This window comes from Schistocerca americana, chromosome 7 (assembly GCF_021461395.2).
Source record: "Schistocerca americana isolate TAMUIC-IGC-003095 chromosome 7, iqSchAmer2.1, whole genome shotgun sequence".
NCBI lineage: Eukaryota > Metazoa > Arthropoda > Insecta > Orthoptera > Acrididae > Schistocerca > Schistocerca americana.
Window position 1 is genome coordinate 208191018 of NC_060125.1, and position 17391 is coordinate 208208408.

Here is a 17391-nt window from a genome sequence, read left to right on the forward strand (position 1 = left end):
GAGGCGGCTTAATAATACTCTTTGGCGCAATCTCTGGCGCAGTGGCTCAGTGTAGCCACCTTTCATATGCCCCTCCTCCACAGGCCAGAATTTGATGGTATTTTTGCCAGCATTGGTGGTGAAAATACCACCAAATTCGTCCAGAAAAATACAGACAAAAATAAAAGATAATATTAATACCTAAATATCACATAATTATTTAAAATTTTGGCTTTGCACTGACCTTTCAATAACCTAATATATGAAATACAGTAGGCAATACAAATTCTTTTCATACATGTGGCTTTACATAATAGTTCACACAATACACAAAAAATCAGTTTATACAAATGTTCACATAAAATGCTTTCAATGATTAGTTTATACAAAAACAAGGACACCAACAGGTAACATCTTTTCAGTAAAAGCAGTCCATCAGTGGCACCCAGTAAAGTTTAGCAGGTACAGACACCAACAAGTGACATCATTTCAGTAGAAGCAGTCCATCAACTGCACCCACCAATGTTGAGCAGGTGCAGACACCGACAAGTGACTTCGTTTCAGTAGAAGCAGTTCCATCTGTGGCACCTAGCAATGTTGAAGAGGTACACACAGCAACAAGTCACATTAGTTCAGTAGAGGCAATCCATCAGAGGCACCCAGCAATGTTGAGTAGGTGCAGACAGCAACAAGTGACTTCATTTCAGTACAAACAGTTCATCAGTTGCACCCAGCAATGTTGAGCAGGTGCAGACACCAACAAGGGACATCATTTCAGTAGAATCAGTTCATCAGTGGCACCTAGCAATGTTGAAGAGGTACACACAGCAACAAGTCACATTAGTTCAGTAGAAGCAGTCCATCAGTGGCACCCAGTAAAGTTGGGCAGGTGCAGACACCAACAAGTGACATCATTTCCAAAGAAGTAGCTTCATCTGTGCACCCAGTAATGTTGAGGAGGTGCAGACAGCAACAAGTGACATCATTTCAGTAGAAGCAGTCCATCAATTGCACCCAGCAATGTTGAGTAGGTGCAGACACCAACAAGTGACATCATTTCCAAAGAAGTAGCTTCATCTGTGCACCCAGTAATGTTGAGCAGGTGCAGACAGCAACAAGTGACTTCATTTCCATACAAGTAGTCCATCAGTTGCACCTAGCAATGATGAGCAGGTCCAGAGAGCAGTCCATGATATTCACTATCACTGATCACACAGTTCATCAGCAGAAATTAAACATGTCCTAGTGGCACCAATCATGTACAAAAAAGTACAAGTAACAGTCCATAATATTCACTATCACTGATCACACAGTTCATCAGCAGAAATTAATCATTCCTAAGTGTCACACATTACGTTGAAAAGTGCAGGTAACAGTCCATAATATTTACCTTCACTAATCAGACAGTTCAGGCATGAACAATAGTTTGAATACACATACAAATGCTTTTACAATGCTCTTACACTAAACATACAAAGTCTAATAAACACACAAAAGATGTCATATTAACTATTACAAATACTCAAATATCAGTAAACTTATAATATTTATGGGTGTCAGTGCAAGCCACTACAAACAAATAAAATAATATTCAGGAGATAGGTGGGTAGGATTAGGAAAGGAAAACACACAAAACACACTCATTCATCTTTCGTCCACATTAAGTACTACTGTGTAATTGAATAGTGTTAACTGTGTAAATGTAATTCTGTCAAAATCTGATGTTCATCATGTGCATCAAGTAATAGTGGCAGCAATGTATAACAGTCAATAATAGTTAGGTCAACGTCATAGTCATCATGTCAAGACCACTGTTTGCCAAGCCAGATCAAATGTACTGTTGTTGAACAACTGTCAGTGAGCCAAGATATGCAAATACTTCCTCTCTTCAAAAAAAAGTATATACTGCTTAGTGATTTAACAAAGTGTGTGTATAGACTATCTTCCTTCTACTTTAGTGTTCTAGTCTGCTATCTTCATCCTCCTTGTTCCATAAGACCAACAAAAAAAATATGCATCTCACTTACTTTACTTCTTATCCACCAAAACTCCAATAATCATCAACTTCACACAATCTCAATAATACCTCAATAATACCTCTTCAATACGTCGATACATATAAACCTTATTGCCAATATATGCTCCCCACTTACTTTACCTCTTATCCACCAAAACTCCAATAATCATCAACTTCACATAATCTCAATAATACCTCAATAATACCTCTTCAATACGTCGATACACGTAAACCTTATTACCAATATCATTTCACTTCCATAACAACTCTCTCCTCTAGCCAGTCTCCTCGAATAAGTACAGATAAAATCCTAATGCAAACCTCATCATCCCATACAATCCGAAGACACATTGTCAACACACAACCTCTGTGTAATCCATCTGACCCAAATCTTATACTCATTATGAATTATAAACGAAAGAAAAGCATACATGACCTCTAACAGACTTAGTTCGAATAACTCTCAGTAATTAAGTACGATTACGGAATGTGAATGGTCATAATATTTCACAGCGTGTACACCACTTCAAGAATTATGGCAGAAGCAAACATGTGGAGTATTTTTTGTGTCAAGTGTCACTTACTATTTCAATTGCTCACGAAAAATGCAGTGTAATAACTGTCAATAGTCTAAACCTAGTAATAGTATGTCATGTCGTTAGCTTCCTTCCTATTAGCATAAATTTATACAGCTTCCATAAAGCCTCCAGCTCATGTGACTTCTATGATGTTTCTTGTACTAATGTCATTTATGTCGAATTATAGCAGTTCATTTTCTTATCTTAAAAATATAAGGCACTGAGCGTAAGCAAAACAAGCAATAGCGAGTAAATATACCAGTAGAGAACAGAATGTCAACAAGTGGATGCAGCACAATTCTTACAGCGAGGCTCTGCCAAGCGAACAATCTATAATTAACACAATAGTGTGACCTAAACTCTATGTTTATACACAGTATATCAGCATTGCTATATACCAAATTAAAGAGTAGTTATGACAACAACAGATATGTATAAATATGCAATCCATACGCAAAGCAGTAAACATGTCATTAGCATCATATCAGCATAAGCAAATAAATGTTCATATGTAATCTTAATAAGTAAACATGAAGGCGCAAGCAGATAAATCACAAAGTATAACTTACATACCTAACCACATCAGCACAATAAATCAGGTGACAATTATAATTTAAATAAATAAGCACAGCAGGCACGTAATTAAAAACTATGACATCAGTGAAAAAGCAGTGCAGCTAAGCGATGCATAATATATACAAATAACAATCCTGTTCATTAATAAACATTGTCAAAATCAGTTAACGTACGCAAGCGCGTCGCTTCACAAGTAATTTCATAGAACATGAAATTTAGCACAAAGTATGAATCACGTAATCGCGAGCAGCAAATTACGTCTAAAGTACGTACCTAAGTGGAAATATGTTACCTGAAAAATGAACTCAATTAATAGTTACCTTTTTTAGTTTATTAGTTTCTTCTTGGAAATTACATTCTTCCTGAAAATTTCTCGATAGCAAGTCGTCTTAACGTCGGACACGCACAGAATTTACCTGAAGTTCTTAAATATTTTATACAACCGTATCCTGAAAAATACTGAATGTTAATAACATAATTCGTCAACTCACTATAGCTTTATATTGAATTTAATCGGAGAAATTAAACTGTGTATTTGTTTACAGCTGTCAGTGCCTTCGCACTGAGCGCTCGATCAGCTGTAGGCGCGTGACGTAGGAAGCAATTGTTTTCGGTCAACGACTGCCTTGTGCGGCGCGCAGACTTGACTGTTGCTTTGAGTATATGCCGCCGCCAAAACACAGCGCGGTATCCTTGTACTCTCCGCATGTTTACATGTAGCTGTTAGTTCTCTAAAGTATGTCATTCCACAAAAATTTTTACGTTAGATATATGATGTATTCCTTTAGAGCGTCGAGATTTAAGAGTTTCTACTTCGACAGTGTTATCATGAATAATTTTACGAATTCTATATGGACCGTTATAAAGCAGAAAAAATTTGCGACACAAGCCTTTTCCTTTGTGAGATAAACGATGAGACTTAATTAACACTTTTTGACCAACTGACAAGATTTTTGAACGACCAGGACGCTTAGCTGATTTCTCTCTTCTAGCAGCCGCAGATGCAATATTTTGCAGAGCCAGGTTGACAACTTCAGAATGCCGCAGTTTCTGTGAAGGCGGAAAAGGAACGATTTCAGATATGCAATTTGTCGGTGCTTTGTTTTTTAATACCAGTATAGGCGGTAAAGAAGTTGAATCATTAGGGAGTTCATTCAGAATGTTTTGAAAAATATGAAGATACTGATCCCAAGTTCTGTGATTCTGATGACAATAAGGACGACACAATTTATTGATTTCCTTCATCCATCCCTCTGAAGCGTTAGATCGAGGGTGAAAAAGTGAAATGAAAATTGGTTTAATTTTACGACGCCGTAGAGTACGAAGCCAAATTTTAGAACGAAACTGTGACCCATTATCTGATACAACCTTATCAACATGACCAACTTCTTTAAGAAAATGTTTGATGAAAGCGTTAGATACTGAACGAGCTGTTGCTTTGCGTAAAGGTGTAAAACACACATATTTTGACGTCAACTCCACTGCTACGAAAATGTACGCAAAACCATTAGTAGAACGAACCACTGGACCGAACAAATCGACTGCAGCCATCCCCTTTAATTTCGCTGGAATGATGGGAAACAACGGTGCTCTGTGAGAAACTGTTGGCGGCTTAGCCTTTTCACATAACTTGCATTTGGCCAGAACAGATCGAATACGTTTTTCCATATTACTGAAGTAGCAATTTTCTCGTAATTTATGAAAGCATTTTCTGGGACCAAAGTGTGCATAACTGAAATGCGTATACCAAATCAATTTATTGACCCACTCATCAGGAATACAAACTAACCAAACGGAGTTGTCGACCGATTTTCGTTTAAAAAGAATGTCATTGCGAACTAAATAATGCTGTCTAATCGCTACGCTTACCTTTCTCCTCCACTTCTCCTTAATGTCCTTCCAGATTGGATCCTTATTTTGCTCCTTAGCGATGTCCTGGAGCGACGACGAAATAAAGTTCTCAAACGCAACACCTTGTATATACACTCCTGGAAATGGAAAAAAGAACACATTGACATCGGTGTGTCACACCCACCATACTTGCTCCGGACACTGCGAGAAGGCTGTACAAGCAATGATCACACGCACGGCACAGCGGACACACCAGGAACCGCGGTGTTGGCCGTCGAATGGCGCTAGCTGCGCAGCATTTGTGCACCGCCGCCGTCAGTGTCAGCCAGTTTGCCGTGGCATACGGAGCTCCATCGCAGTCTTTAACACTGGTAGCATGCCGCGACAGCGTGGACGTGAACCGTATGTGCAGTTGACGGACTTTGAGCGAGGGCGTATAGTGGGCATGCGAGAGGCCGGGCGGACGTACCGCCAAATTGCTCAACACGTGGGGCGTGAGGTCTCCACAGTACATCGATGTTGTCGCCAGTGGTCAGGGGAAGGTGCACGTGCCCGTCGACCTGGGACCGGACCGCAGCGACGCACGGATGCACGCCAAGACCGTAGGATCCTACGCAGTGCCGTAGGGGAGGCACCGCCACTTCCCAGCAAATTAGGGACACTGTTGCTCCTGGGGTATCGGCGACGACCATTCCCAACCGTCTCCATGAAGCTGGGCTACGGTCCCGCACACCGTTAGGCCGTCTTCCGCTCACGCCCCAACATCGTGCAGCCCGCCTCCAGTGGTGTCGCGACAGGCGTGAATGGAGGGACGAATGGAGACGTGTCATCTTCAGCGATGAGAGTCGCTTCTGCCTTGGTGCCAATGATGGTCGTATGCGTGTTTGGCGCCGTGCAGGTGAGCGCCACAATCAGGACTGCATACGACCGAGGCACACAGGGCCAACACCCGGCATCATGGTGTGGGGAGCGATCTCCTACACTGGCCGTACACCACTGGTGATCGTCGAGGGGACACTGAATAGTGCACGGTACATCCAAACCGTCATCGAACCCATCGTTCTACCATTTCTAGACCGGCAAGGGAACTTGCTGTTCCAACAGGACAATGCACGTCCGCATGTATCCCGTGCCACCCAACGTGCTCTAGAAGGCGTAAGTGAACTACCCTGGCCAGCAAGATCTCCGGATCTGTCGCCCATTGAGCATGTTTGGGACTGGATGAAGCGTCGTCTCACGTGGTCTGCACGTCCAGCACGAACGCTGGTCCAACTGAGGCGCCAGGTGGAAATGGCATGGCAAGCCGTTCCACAGGACTACATCCAGCATCTCTACGATCGTCTCCATGGGAGAATAGCAGCCTGCATTGCTGCGAAAGGTGGATATACACTGTACTAGTGCCGACATTGTGCATGCTCTGTTGCCTGTGTCTATGTGCCTGTGGTTCTGTCAGTGTGATCATGTGATGTATCTGACCCCAGGAATGTGTCAATAAAGTTTCCCCTTCCTGGGACAATGAATTCACGGTGTTCTTATTTCAATTTCCAGGAGTGTACATCTAACAATAATTGTTTTCTATGCAATCCTCTTCAGCACTTTGTTTCAAACCCATAGGTGCACGTGATAAAGCATCAGCAACAATATTTGAAGAACCCTGTATGTAAACAATACTAAAGTCAAATTCCTGTAGGTACAACGCCCACCGTGACAATCTGCCATGAGTTAATTTTGTCGTCATAAGAAATTCCAGAGCTCGATGATCGGTGTAAACCTTAGTATGTCTGCCAAACAAAAATGTGCGAAATTTTGTGAAAGCCCAAACAACCGCCAAAGCTTCAAGTTCCGTAATCGAATAATTCTTTTCTGATTTAGAAAGAACACGACTTCCAAATGCAATAGTTTTCTGGACTACAACGCCGTCTTCTTCTATCTCTTGAAATAAGTGTGCCCCTAGGCCCTTGTACGATGAGTCCGTCGCCAAACAAAATTCAATATATAAATCCGGATGTGAAAGAAGTGGAGCAGCAACTAAAGCATCACGACGCTGTTCAAATTTTGACTGAGCTTCCTCATCCCAACACCAATTAGATTTCTTTCCAGATAGTTCACATAAACGAGGTGTGGCCAAATTGTCCAATCTAACAAAGCGTCGAAGAAAATTACAGACACCGAGGAAACTACGAACATCACGTTTTGTGGTAGCAACAGCATAGTTACGAATAGCGTCTAATTTCTCTTGATCAGGACGAATACCTTCTGTAGAAATAATGTGACCAAGAAATTTCACCTGAGAACGACCAAATTCAGATTTTTCCAAGTTTACTGTAATGCCAACTCTTGCAAAGACACGTAACAATGAATCCAAAATTTTGTTGTGCTCACTCCAAGAATGTTTAGCAATAAGAATGTCGTCAACATATGAAGTATTATTGTCACGAAGATAAACAGGTAAAATTTCATTTAAGCTACGAATGAATGCTGCAGAAGATACAGTAAGTCCAAACGGTAATTTCCGAAACTGGTAACAGTTACCAAAGGCTAAAAAGGCAGTATATTTTCTACAATCAGGGTGGAGTTCTATTTGCCAAAAACTTGCGCGCATATCAATCGTGGATAAAACTTTAATTCCATGAAAATGTTGAAGAAGTTCATCTAAATTTTGTGGACGGTCAGTTTCAGGAATGATGATATTATTTATCTGTCTGGAATCCAGAACCAAACGAATTGACCCATCCTTTTTAAGAACAGCGTGTAATCGGCTAGTATAAGGACTGACTGCAGCCTCAATAATGCCCTGATCCAACATGTACTGAAGTTCACTCTTAACCTTGTCTCTGTAAGCCAAAGGAATAGCGTACGTTTTCCCGCGAAATGGTGTGTGTTCTTTTACTTTAAATAAATATTGTAAGCCTTGTATAGTTCCTGTGTGATGACTAAACACTGTAGCATGTGAAGTCAAAATTTGGTGCAGCTCTTCTCTTGCAACGTCATCTGGCACTTCGGCTTTCTTAACCTTTTCATTAATTAATTCTTCGCTATTAATTATACCATCCATCGCGTCTCTGTATCGATTGTCATTGTCATGAATGAACACATCGTCGTCATAATGCTCAACGAAAACATCAGAAGTAAGAAACCTTAAACATTTTGTATCTGACTCAGATCTTGTTAAACACTCGAAAAATTTCAAACATTTCGGCATTCCAGCAACAGTCAAATTCACACTTCCTTCTTTAAAGTTCAAAATTGCCTTATGTGTGTTAAGAAACTCCATACCTAATATAATTTGTGTACTGAGTAATGGAACAATAATAAAATTAGCAGAAAATTCGTATCCTTGACAAATAAAATTTAAGTTGGTCTGTTGTTTAACTTCCACACTTTTTCCAGAAATAGCACCTCGAATTGTAGTTTTAGAAATAGGTAACACAGGACAGGCAATAGTTCTTTCACATATACGAAAAACAGATTCACTAATGACATTCAATGGGCTCCCAGAATCTAAAACTGCAGTGAACTTATTCTTACCCACACATACTTCAATAACAGGGTGTAAAAATGCGTCTACATAATTTTCCTTTTCGTCTAGCAAAATGTCTCTCATGTCTTCCAGGCGTACGTAGTGTAAAGTCGTAGTGTCACTACTTTCTGAACCGTCTATATTGCTGCCAGAAGCCGAAGCTGCAAGTCATTGTCGATTGTTTGCGTCACGTCTTTGAGTATTCGCGTCATTTCGCGGATCAATTTCTACGATTTGCACTTGTCTCTCTGAAGTTCTGTCACGTGGAGGATGCCAATTAGGTCCTTCCTGTCTGTTAGATGCAAATTCTTGGCTGTGTCTGTTATTAAAATTTCTGTTTTCCGGTCTGTCTGCATAACTACTTCTTGTGTAAGTTCGACTGTCACTTCTGAAATTATTGTTGTATCTACTACCCTGATTATTTCTGTAGTAAGAATTTCTATTACTGTATGAATTACTTCTGTCTTGATGATACCGATTACTGTTTCCGTATGATTGATCATTCCGGTACGAATTACCGTTGTTATAATTGTCTGTGTAATTTCTGTTGGAACGTCTGTTATTGTCGTAAGGCTGGTATCTATTGTCCTGTCTGTTTCGTCTGTCATTCTCAAAATTACCGCTATAACGTCCGTTCCGACCACTATCCCTTTTCTCTGAAAATCTATTGTAATTACTGTTACTGAAAAAATTACAGGAAGTCCCGTCGTCATTGTCATACTCGAGTTCTTGTAGCAAAGTCTTAAAAGTCTCAATGTCGTCTTTACATCTTCCGGCTAAAGCAATTTGTCTTATGGATTGTGGCAGTTTAGTTAAACAAATGCGAATTAATTCAGTCGGGCTATAAGGGTTGGACAGGAACTGATTCTTTCGAATCATGTCTTCAAAGTACTCTGCTGGCGTGCGGAACTCAGACTGTTTAAAATTACGCAGAATAATCAGACTATGTTTGACTCTGTCTTGTGTGTTTTCGGACCAATATGCCGATAGAAATGCATGATAAAAATCATTTAGATTATTGCAATCTCTAATGAGTGCGCGCATCCGCGTCGCCGGTTCGTTTTCTAAATATCCACACATAAATTCCAGTTTGTGACTTCGTGGCCAATTTGGTGGGAGTGCGTACATAAATTGATCTAACCATGCACATGGATGTATGTCATTCTTAGAATTGCGGAAGATCTTAAATTTCCGGACAGTCAAAAAGTGTTTATAGTCAAAGTTTTCGCCTCGTGGCGACAAAGACCTACCGCGTCTGTCCCAGTCCGAATGTCGATTATTGTAAAGTTCGCGCGCCTGGCGCTCTCTTGTTGCATCCCGAAAATGAAACAAATTATTTTCTTCGAACCCCTCTGCTACCTGTGATTCTAAATTTCTTCTCCTATCTTTTCCTACAATTTCGCCTTCGATCTGTTTGACTTGCTTTCGTAATGCCTCAACTTCCCTTTTAACGCGTTCATTAAATTTTCCCTGATTTTCAACATGTTTATTTATGTTCTGGTACTCTTCAGTTTCTGCGAATGGTAATGGAGCTGTATCATCCGAATCTCTGTCCCCATGTAAACTAAGATTTGTCAGTTTATCTGAAATTTCCTCAACTCTTTCCGATAAGTCACCTAATTGTTCTTTCTGTTTATTTACGTCTTCCGTAAGTGTCGTGACTCGGGTTTTAGTATTGACACATTTGGTAGTTAACTGCTCATATTGTTGTGTTAGATTATTTAATCTGTCATTTGGTACGGATTCTTCGATTCTCTCAAATATTTCTTCCTTATCCTTTGCACGTTGTAAATTTAACTCTGAAAAATTCTGTACTATCACGCGATCTCTTTCTTCCTGTTCTCTATCCTGTTCCCTTTGTCTGATTACTACTGCAATTAATCTATTATTGTGAGAATTCAGAATCGGTTGTACTTCTTCTCTGATTTCTTTCTTTAATTCATCTTTCATATTTTTGAAACATGTCCCTATTGTTGAATCTAACCGTGTTTCCAAAGTTCCCATTTCTGTTTTAATTGTTCCTATCTCTGTTTTTAATTCAGATCCTAACCGTGTTTCATTGTTCCCATATCAGTTTTAATTGTTCCCACCTCTGTTTTAATTGTTCCTATCTCTGTTTTTAATTCAGATCCTAACTGCTCCATTGTTCCCATTTGTAAGTCTAACCGAGATCCCAAATTTAATATTGCACCCATCAACTGCTCCATATTAAATTGTTCAGAATTCTTTTGGCCCCTAACATCTCCCGCAAAACTAACTTCCTTCGTCATAGCTGTAAGGCTATCTGTGTTCGATACTATTTCAGAATCTTCTGTCGTTAATCTCGGATTCTGTGAATTTTCTGATTGAGAAAAAGTTTGAAATGGTTCCGGACTATTTTCCCGACTTATTACATTGTTTTCCACTTCATTATCCATCATACAGTTTTCCTCTGTTGGCGAGTTCGCCATGTTAACAATTTCGTCATTCTCACTATCCATCATTTTTGCCTTTTTCATCGATCGCGTAATCATTTACAAAACATAAAAAAATTCGTCACTGTACGAAAATTACACACAATGCCTCCTTATCTCCAACAAAACCATTTACATGCAATGTCTCCCTCAAACACGATCAACAAACAATTGACACAATTGCACTAGATGCGTATACAAGACAACAAATCAAATTTTGAAAAATACCATTAGAAAAATGACAATTACCAAATCTACACATGCAATACAGACTATAATTACTAAACTCAAATTACTACAACAATACTACGGTCTACTATTTTTACAGTCAGAAGATTCCAAGGGACGATCCGAAGCAGCGGTCGCCACGTGCATGGGGGCTTAATTAAATACGATTGAAAATATTTTTAGTTTTAGTATGTCCGATTACGCAAGTCTCGTAAACGGCTGGCCCTGACTAGTATTATTACGCTATCTGACTGCAAAGAACAACAACAAGAATGAAATGAAATTTTTCGTTAACACAATTAATTAATTAAGTCCCCAGCAACTATAAAACCTACGAAGCCAACCAAGCACAAGTGTAGCTGTTCTGTGTGTGGTAGTATGACTCAACGCACATCTGGCACGGTTCTTCTTCAACAAGACAAGAATTTTAAATACCAATTTTACTGACGTGATAAAAGAAAATTACAAATACTATAATCGCGTAATGAAAGCAGAATTACACTCTAATACAAGAACACAAGCCAGATGCTTTGTTGACTGAACCTGTAATGATGCATTATTTCAGACACACAAATAATAAAAAACAAACATAGTGGTTTTTACCTTTATATATATTGACGAAATGCACTCTGATCATTACAATATCTTCATTAGAATAACATCTGCTATCTCTCCCATCAAATAACTGGATAAAACATGGAACAAACACTCCCTACTACCACATATCCACTCCGACTTCACGACAAGCAGTGCCCACCACAACTTCTCGGAAAGAACTGCCTGCCGCTACCTCTCAATAATCACTGTCTGCTACAACATCTCAACACAGACTACCACGAGCTCTGGACAAGCACTGACTGCTACGAGTTCTTAACAGGCACTGACTTCTACGAGCTCTCAACAAGCACTGTGGAGGCGGCTTAATAATACTCTTTGGCGCAATCTCTGGCGCAGTGGCTCAGTGTAGCCACCTTTCAAGTTGTAAATTGTCGTAGCTGTGTTGGAAAAGTACCAGAGCTCCAAGCGCTAATAGAAAGCACTGATGCTCAAATCGTTATAAGCACTGAAAGTTGGCTAAAGCCGGATACAAGCTCAGTCGAAATTTTTGCGAAGAACCTAACGGTGTTCCGAAAGGTTAGGATAAACACGGTTGGCGGTGGCGTGTTTGTTGCTGATAGAAGTAGTTTAACTTGTCGCGAAATTGAAGTAGATACTTCCTGTGAGTTAGCATGGGCGGAGGTCATGTTGGCAACTGGAATAAAATAATAATTGGATCCTTGTACTGACCTCCCAATTCAGATAATACAGTTCCTGAAAGGTTCAAAGAAAACTTCAGTTTGATTTCAAACACGTACCCGACTCATACGGTAATAGTTGGTGGTGACTTTAATTTACTCTTGATATGTTGGCGGAAATACATGTTTAATTCCGGAGGCACGCATAAAATATCATCCGAAATTGTGCTAAACGTATTCTCTGAAAATTATTTCGATCATTTAGTTCATGAGCCCACGCGAATACTAAACGGTAGCGAAAACACACTTGACCTCTTAGCAACAAATAATCCTGAGTTAATAATGAGCATCAAAACCTATTCAGGAATTAGTGAACACAGGGTTGTGGTAGTTAGGCTGAATACTGTAATCCCCGAATCCTCGAAAAGTAAACGAATAATATACCTATTCAAAAAAGCAGATAAAAATTCACTTGACGCGTTCCTGAGATACAACCTCCACTCACTCCAAATTAATAATATAAGTGTAGACCAGATGTGGCTTGAATTCGAAGAAATAGTATCGGAAGCAATTTTGAGATTTATACCAAATAATTAACAAACGACAGAGCTGATCATCCTTGGTACACAAAACGGGTTAGAACACGATTGCTGAAACTACGAAACAAACATGCCAAATTTAAACAGACGCAAAATCTCCACGATTGGCCATCTTTTAGAGAAGCTGGAAATTTAGCGCGGACTTCAATGCGAGATGCTTACAACAGTTTCCACAATGAAACTTTGTCTCGAAACCTGGCAGAAAATCCTAAAAGAGTATGGTCCTGTGTGAAATATGTTAGCGGCAAGAAACAATAAATGCTTTCTCTGCGCGATAGCAATGGAGATACTATCGAAGAAAGTGCTGCCAAAGCAGATTTAATAAACACTGCCTTCCTAAATGCCTTCACAAAAGAAGACTAAGTAAATATTCCAGAATTCGAATCGAGAACAGCTGCCAACATGAGTAACGTAGGAGTAAATATCCTCTTAGTAGTGAAGCAACTTAAATCACTTAATAAAAGCAAGTCTTCTGGTCCAGACTGTATACCAATTACGTTCCTTTCGGAGTTGGTTCAAATGGCACCATGGGACTTAACATCTGAGGTCATCAGTCCCCTAGAACTTAGAACTACTTAAGCCTAACTAACCTAAGGACATCACACACATCCATGCCCGAGGCAGGATTCGAATCTGCGACCGTAGTGGATGCGCGGTTCCAGACTGAAGCGCCTAGACCCCTCGGCCACACCGGCCGGCCACTTTCGGAGTATGCTGATGCGTTAGCTCCATACTCAACTGTCATATACAACCGTTCGCTCGGCGAAAGATCCGTACCCAAAGACTGGAAAGTTGCACAGGTCACACCAATATTCAAGAAAGGTAGTAGGAGTAATCCACTAATAAATAGGCCCATATCATTAACGTCGATATGCAGGTGCGTTTTGGAACATATATTGTGTTCTAACATCATAAATTACCTCGAAGAAAACGGTCTTCACAAAGTCACATGGATATAGAAAACATCGTTCTTGTGAAACACAACTAGCTCTTTATTCGCATGAAGTGCTGAGTGCTATTGACAAGGGATTTCAGATCGATTTCGTATTTCTGGAAGGCTTTTTACAGTGTACCACACAAGCGGCTTGTAGTGAAATTACGTGCTTATGGAATATCGTCTCAGTTACGTGACTGGATTTGTGATTTCCTGTCATAGAGGTCACAGTTCGTAGTAATTGATGGAAAGTCATCGAGCAAAAGAAAAGCGATTTCTGGCGTTCCCCAAGGTAGTGTTATACGCCCTTTGCTCTTCTTTATCTATATAAACGATTTGGGAGACAATGTGAGCAGCCGTCTTCGGTTGTTTGCAGATGACGCTGTCGTTTATCGACTAATAAAGTCATCATAAGACAGAAACAAACTGCAAAACGGTTTAGAAAAGTTATCTGAATGGCGCCAAAAGTGACAGCTGACCCTAAATAATATAAAGTGTCAGGTCATCCGCATGAGTGCTAAAAGGAATTCGTTAAACTTCGGTTACACGATGAATCAGTCTAATCTAAAAGCCATAAATTCAACTAAATACCTAGGTATTACAATTACGAACAACTTAAATTGGAAGGAACGCATAGAAAACGTTGTGGGGAAGGCTAACCAGAGACTGCCTTTGATTGGGAGTACACTTAGAAAATGTAACAGACCTACTGAAGAGACTGCCTACACTATGCTTGTCCATCCTCTTTTAGAAAACTGCTGCACGGTGTGGGATCCTTACCAGATAGGACTGAAGGAGTACATCGAAAAAGTTCAAAGAAAGGCAGCACGTTTTGTATCATCGCGAAATATGGGAGAGAGTGCTACAGAAATGATACAGGATTTGGGCTGGACATCATTTTCGTTGCCACGGAAACTTCTCACGAAATTGCAATCACCATCTTTCTCCTCTGAATGCGAAAATGTTTTGTTGACACCGACCTACATAGGGAGGAACGATCACCACGATAAAATAAGGGAAATCAGAGCTCGTGTTCATTCTTTCCGCGCGGTATACGAGATTGGAATAATAAAGAATTGTGAAGGTTATTCGATGAACCCTCTGCCAGGCACTTAAATGTGATTTGCAGAGTATCCATGTAGATGTAGATGTATTTTAGACCTGATTTCTTCAACATTCTGAACATCACTTGCCACATAACATTATCAAATGATTTTTCCATGTCTACGAAGGCAATATAACTTTGAAACTTCCTGGCAGATGAAAACTGTGTGCCCGACCGAGACTCGAACTCGGGACCTTTGCCTTTCGTGGGCAAGTGCTCTACCATCTGAGCTACCGAAGCACGACTCACGCCCGGTACTCACAGCTTTACATCTGCCAGTATCTCGTCTCCTACCTTCCAGACTTTACAGAAGCTCTCCCGCGAAACTTGCAGAACTAGCACTCCTGAAAGAAAGGATATAGCGGAGACATGGCTTAGCCACAGCCTGGGGGATGTTTCCAGAATGAGATTTTCACTCTGCAGCGGAGTGTGCGCTGATATGAAACTTCCTGGCAGATTAAAACTGTGTGCCCTACCGAGACTCGAACTCGGGACCTTTGCCTTTCGCGGGCAAGTGCTCTACCATGTCTCCGCTATATCCTTTCTTTCAGGAGTGCTAGTTCTGCAGGAGAGCTTATGTAAAGTTGGGAAGGTAGGAGACGAGATACTGGCAGATGTACAGCTGTGAGTACCGGGCGTGAGTCGTGCTCCGGTAGCTCAGATGGTAGAGCACTTGCCCGCGAAAGGCAAAAGTCCCGAGTTCGAGTCTCGGTCGGGCACACAGTTTTAATCTGCCAGGAAGTTTCATATCAGCGCACACTCCGCTGCAGAGTGAAAATCTCATTCTGGCAATATAAGTTTGATTATTGTTTTGTTTTTTTCCAACAAGAAGCGTCAGTGCCAAAGCCGCTTCTTTTGTTCCTAATCCACTCCTGAATGCAATCTGGTCTTCACTCACTACATCCTCCACATTCTCCAAAATTGTGCTCAGATTTACCATAATAAAATTTTTTAATACATTTAGTATTACTCTTAAGATTTGATACAGTTACCATTTTGCAGCTGCAGCGTTCTTCGTTCTAGGAGCCACGATGCACTTCTGGAAGTCGGTTGGTATCTCTTCTGTATGGCAGATGGGCCGAATGACTTTCAGCAACGTCATTGTCATGTTGTAATAAACTTTCTTGATTAGTTTTGCAGAACGTCATCAATACGCTTGGCTTCGTTCTTCTGTAGATCTTTAAGAGCTTTTTCAAACTCTTTTTGGAGAACGTCGTCTCCATCGTCATCTTCGAGTACTTCCTCTACTTTTCCTATCACATCCTCTGATAATGAAGTTCGTTCATACAATTCCTCAATGCATTCTTTACATTTCTTCACAAAATCCTTAAATGTTCAAACGAGTGTGAAATCTTATGGGACTTAACTGCTAAGGTCATCAGTCCCTAAGCTCGCACATTACTTAACCAAATTATCCTAAGGACAAACACACACACCCATGTCTGAGAGAGGACTCGAACCTCTGCCAGGACCAGCCGCACAGTCCATGACTGCAGCGCCCAAGACCGCTCGGCTAATCCAGCGCGGCACAAAATCCTTACCAAGCAGCATTTTCTCCTCTTTGTCTTCTATTGTACGCGAATTTGTTGTTCTGCGTTTATTAACAAAACTATTTGCTGCTTTGTAAGCGTTCTGTCTTCCGCTTTTGGGCACATTCCGTCAAGAAAACATCCTTTTGATTTCCTGACGTCTTTGCTCCCTAAATTCCTTAATCTTCTGTATTCAGTTTCCTTGTTCATGAGTTGCTTTTTTATGTAGTCTTCTGTTTTCGACAAGCCGAATATTATCTGCTGTAATTAATTTTTCCTTGTTTTTTGGTTTAGTTTTCCCAGCTATCTCTTCTGCTGTTTTATATATACCAGATTTAATTTATTCCCGTCACTCTTTTACGCAGCCATTTAGAAATTATTATCTAGTTTGTCTGTTTCTCCTGCATAATGTCTTGCTAGATCCTCAGTTTCCCGTTTTTGCTTTTCACATTTTGTTTTGCTGTCTTTCTCTTCAGACTATTGAATCTGAATGAACTATTCAACAGCCCCAGGCTGTGGTCGATGTCTATGTCTGCAGATTGTTAGCTCGTGAAGTACTTTATTTCGTTTGTAAAACGGAGTTTCATTAAAATGTATTCGACCAGTTATCTCCTTAAGTCTCCTGGGTATTGGCTACCAGCAGCACGTTTGCAGGAATTTAAAAAGGAATCTACAGACGCAGAATAACCAAGCGTTCTCAACGCTGCAAAAACGTATACAGTTGCGGAGTGTTGTTTATTATGCTGTGTAAATAGTAAGAAGCATAAATGTTTGTTGGATCCATGGA